General features: G+C 39.8%; 1 long non-coding RNA gene across 1 annotated transcript; it reads left to right on the forward strand.

The window, feature by feature from the left end:
- The first annotated feature begins 1,467 nt into the window (after positions 1-1,467).
- LOC135110745 (uncharacterized) lies at positions 1,468-2,698 on the forward strand. Its single transcript, XR_010273399.1, has 2 exons — positions 1,468-1,979; positions 2,408-2,698. It is a non-coding gene; the product is annotated as an uncharacterized LOC135110745 (long non-coding RNA).
- Positions 2,699-5,319: the final 2,621 nt, after the last annotated feature.

A 5,319-nucleotide genomic window follows, 5' to 3' on the forward strand; every position in this document is an offset into this window, starting at 1 on the left:
TATAGAGAACTTAAATTATGAAGAGAATAATACTACATGATATAAAATGGGTAAATAAGCCTTACACTACTTATAAACAATAATAAGGATAATGCAGGAATGGCAGGTAACCGGAACACTGGGAACACTAAGAAAACGTGATCCCATTCAAGATAAACTCGGCCAATAACATTACAAAAGAAAAAAAAAAAAAAAAAAAAAAAAAAAAAAAAAAAAATATATATATATATATATATATATATATATATATATATATATATATATATATATATATATATATATATATATATATATATATATATATATATATATATATATATATATATACATATATAGGGCCTCTTCATGAGCTGGGAGACACGCAGATCACATCAGACAAAAAGACCATCATGGACGACGAGACGAGGCAATAGTAAGGAAGGGTGAAATGATCACCATCATGACACTTAAGTGCGTCACTTCGCAGTGCATTCATAAGAAAATAAAGATAAAATAAGCGGAGGAGCAATTGCAGCGACGTTGAGCTTACCAGGAACATAATGAGTGGTGGGTTTATAATCATCTAGAATCACCATCCAGAGCGTGAGCCGCCGACCTGTGAAGCAAGACCTTTACATCTTTATAATTCATATATACAGCTATGTGGGTAGCTGTAAATAAGATCATGAAAGTGACTTAACTCCAAATTATTGTGATTCAAGGTTAGTCAAGTAAGTGACGGACTCAGCGCTTTTTAAGATTCTACTTACGTATACAAAGGACAAATTCTTCTCTCTAGAGCCTGCCTGTATAAGAATGGCACCCAGACTTGTACCACAAGCGTCAGTAGCGAGCAGAAAATTCTTTGTAAAGTTTGAGATGAGGGTATTTTTGAGCCTGGTGAAAGTACTTTCTTGACCTTCTCTGCAGAAGAAATCGTTCTTAAGCAGCAGAGGAAATGACGCTTAGAGAATTTGCTGTTTAATTCAGCGTGAAACACGCGAAAGAATACGTCACTGTGTCTGGAAAAATGCGTGTCTATGTCACTGGAGACGACAACAATATCAACTGAGTAACTAAAAATACTGTTACGCCAACCAACAAATCTCAGAAGACGTCGTTCACATGAAGCTGGAAATAGATCGAGGAGTTTTCGGATTCCATCGGAAGACAATGATACTGGAAGTGTCCTCTGGGCAATGCAGTGACTCACTCATTGGAAACAATCGGCCCAAAATCATCATCTTTCTCAGGGATGAGGAAAAGAGAGCTATTCCATTGAAACATAGATGACTCAACAATTTCTTGATCCAACATTTCCTAAAGTGAGCAAAGGGCTCTCCACGCTGGCTGTGGGGCAGGCGATAGGCCAATATGTGTACTAGGTATGAAACAACAAACATGATGGCAGGATGATTCCTGAGAACATGACAGGAATCTAGAACCATACCAAATGACAGTGAACGAAAGTAATGGGAGTCACGGAAACAGGACACTTTTATTAGGAAGTGTATGACGAAGAAGGCTGGCCACAGATCATGGACTTTAGAACCAGTATATATCTACTATGAAAGAAAAGAGAAGCATTATCTCCATTTATATCACATGAAGGCATCCAGCAGGGTCTCACTGATGAGTTTATTGACGAGTATTGCAACTGCAGTCTGACATGATCGGTGTAAGTGAAACATGGTTCTCGCCAAGCAAACCATTACTCCATAACACTAACAGGATTCAAGCTTATTCTTAAAGACCGCGAGACAAGAGGAGATGGAGATACCATATACGTGAATCGTGCCAGCGTGTCGTAAAACTTGCCTCACGCATTTCCTGGTGTGCGCAAGAAGGTCACAGAATCTGTTGATCAGCCATGTGTAAGAGAGGGGGAGAGGGCGAGAGAGCGGCGAAGGCTGCCAATAGTATATAAGGCGGGTGAGAGCGAATTTCGGCATCACTTGAAGACAGTGACTCGTCGAGACAACAGCAACATGTTCAAGGCTGTGAGTCCTTTGTCACAGCATCTCTTTCATTATTGCTTCAATACTTCACTGTGTATTAACTTCATCACTCAAAATCAATGTTGTCTCTATTTTGCTTTTATGCGGATGAGTCTTGATTTCACCAAACTCTTTTCTTCGTGAGGTTTATAGGTTAAAGATGTATTGATATAAGTGTGTTGTAGTGTTTAGCAGGTGTTTGCAATACTCATTGTGTTGTGATGGTGTGCTATAGGTGTTTTCAGTACTCAATGTATTGTGGTGGTGTGTTGCAGATTTTTGCCGTACTCAGTGCGTTGTGGTGCTGTGCTGCAGGTGTTTGCAGTATTGTATTGTGGTGATATGTTACAGGTGTTTGCAATGCTTAGTGTGTTGTGGGGGTGTGTTGCAGGTGTTTGCAGTACTTAGTGTGTTGTGGTGGTGTGTTGCAGGTGCTTGCAATAATCAGTGTGTTCCTGCTGATGGTCGCCGCACTGGCCAGCGCCATGCCGGAGCCGGGATACCGTAGCTATAGTGGCTATGGCGGCGGACACGGCGGCGGCTTCGGTGGACATGGAGGCGGCTATGGTGGATATGGTGGAGGCCACGGTGGTGGCTACGGCGGCTACGGCTACGGGCGCTGAAGTTGAGGACTGAGAGAAATCTTTTGTCTTGTTGTATTACGTTGAGGGATGAAAGTGAACGAACCGTTTCGAAACAATAAATAAAAAATCACTTTATAATGTGTCTTTCATTTCTGTCATGGTGAGGTTCACTGCGTATAGGACTAAGCTTGTTTTTTTTTAGCTGCTCATGTCAGTTCACGTCAAGGTTGTCCTGCATGCCAACCAAAGGCATGTCTGCTCTTCTTCGTCTTGGACCACCTGGCTTCTTACGAGTAGACTGGACGGATCAGAAAATGTAAGATGCTGTGCTTGCCTTGGATTTTTTTTTTTTTTTAACAATGGAGCGAAAAGGAATTAGCAACTATAAGCTCTCTCTCTCTCTCTCTCTCTCTCTCTCTCTCTCTCTCTCTCTCTCTCTCTCTCTCTCTCTCTCTCTCTCTCTCTCTTTCCGTCTCTCTTTTACACACACACACATACACACACACACACACATACACACACACACACACACACACATACAGACTTACAGTCCCATTTCCATAATCGAAAGTACGTAATAATAGAACTATATGCAACTTTTTGAGGTGACAGGTCTGGTCACTAAATTACATAAAATATACACACATGCTGGAAAGAATGGTGTGACTGTACTTTCCATATATCATATGATATTTTTTTTTTTATGTCAGAGTCACTGGCTTAGGGCAACACAGATTAAGAAAAATAAGCTTCAGTGGCTGTGCTAGTTTTCAATGAGAAAGCCAAAAGGATCATCCAAAATTGGAAGATAAGTGTCGTGAAACCTCGCCTCTTGAAAGATTTCAAAGTCAAATAATTAGGAATTTTGTTTCAGCGTAATGACGTAATGACCTAGGACATTCTTTTCCATGGACAAACTCGATGAAAATAGTCTGGAAAATTTTTATTCTTAGTTCCCAATACTTTTTATATGATATTTTATTCGGATTTTCGGCCCTCTGGGATGAGTGTTCTCTTAAGAAAAGCAAAAAAAAAAAAAAAAATACAAAGAAAAGGATAGAAGCTATAGAAGGATGGTTTTGAAATCAAAGCTTTGCTCCCAGACTGTAGCAAATGCTTGTGATATGTACAGGGCAAAAGCAAAACTTCTATCAAAATCCCTAAAAAAAAGTATAGCCAAAATTCAATAAGTAAGACCGGAAGATTACGATTAGAGCGGCCACGACGGAACCCATACTATTGATCAGATATAAGGTTATCAACTGACAGACGTTTAAGAATCTTACTGTAAAAAAAAGAAAAAGAAAAACGAGAAAAGCAAGAAATTAAAGCAATAGGTTTTTTTTTTTTTCAAGGATTAGAGGTCACCTCACCCTTTTTAGATATCGACTGAATGTTGACAAATTCCAACAAGGAAAGGTCGATGTTTACAGAGTTGGCAGAGTTTGATCAGATATTATGCTAGCATAGAGGCACAGTTCCGAAGAACAATAGGAGGGACACCACCAGGTCCATAAGTCTTCCAAGGGTTAATGCCAGCCAAGTCAGGGAAAGAATCTTAATAAGAGACATGACATAGTCGAAGAGTGGAGGAGAGAGAGCCACAAACCCTGAAACATTAAAGGCACAGTTTTTAGCGGAGGTTTGAGAGAAGAGTTCATCTTTACAGATAGATGAGATGGCAGTGGTGCCATCAGATTCAAGCAGAGGAGGAGAAGATGAAGAAAAAAAAATATTGGAGATATTTTTGGCTAAGAGCCAGAAGTCACGAGGGGACTTAGATCAAAGATGATTTTGACATTTTCTATTGATGAAGGAATTTTTGGCTAGCTGGAGAACAGAAATGTAGAGTACATGAGTTTCAGGTGATGAAATGCTCAAATACCTTTTGTGGGTCACCTCTCTATCATGTATAAAATGAGAAGCGGTTGAGTTAAAGTAAAGTTCGGAAGGTTTAGGTAGAGAGGAGTGAAGAATGTATGTCTACATGTCAAACATCCCTGTTATGCACTCAACACACGGAGATGGGTCTCTGACACGAGGCAGTAGTCATTCCATGGAAAATTACAGTAATACTTCCTCAAATCTCTCCAGTTAGCACAAGCAAAACGCCAAAGGTACCTCCGCTTTAGGGGATCCTGAAGAGGAATTGGAGAGATAGGACAAAATACAGGTATGAGGCTGTGAGCGGAGGAACCCAACGGAGACAAAGTGATTGATTGCATAAGCAGAAAGTTTGGAAGTTAGGATAAGCTCAAGAGCATTGGGTATATCTCCAAGACGGTGAGGAAAACGAGTAAAGTGTTGCAATAATTAATCTAGGCAGGGAAGAATAGCAAAGTTAAAAGCTGATTCACCTGGTTGGTCAGTGAAGGAAGAGAAAAGCCAAAGCTGGTGGTGAGCGTTGGAGTCTCAAAGAATGGAGATCTCCGTGAAAGGGAAGAGGGTTAGGATGTGGTTAGTTTTTAAACATAAGAACATAGGAAAATAAGAGAAACTGCAAGAAATCATCAGGCCTATATATGGCAGTCCCTGTATGGAGCATACCTACCACTCCCATTCATAAATTTGTCTTGTTTTCTTTTAAAGTTCCCTTAGGACCTAGTATTGACAACTCGATAAGAATTTATTCCATTCACCTACCAATCCATTTGAAAACCATTTCCTTCTCTTTTATTTATTCATTTTTTTTTCTTTCCAAGCTTGAATCCATTATTTCTTGTTCTATCCTGATTACTGGTCCTGAGAATTCTGCTTAA

Source organism: Scylla paramamosain, chromosome 20, assembly GCF_035594125.1.
Source record: "Scylla paramamosain isolate STU-SP2022 chromosome 20, ASM3559412v1, whole genome shotgun sequence".
NCBI lineage: Eukaryota > Metazoa > Arthropoda > Malacostraca > Decapoda > Portunidae > Scylla > Scylla paramamosain.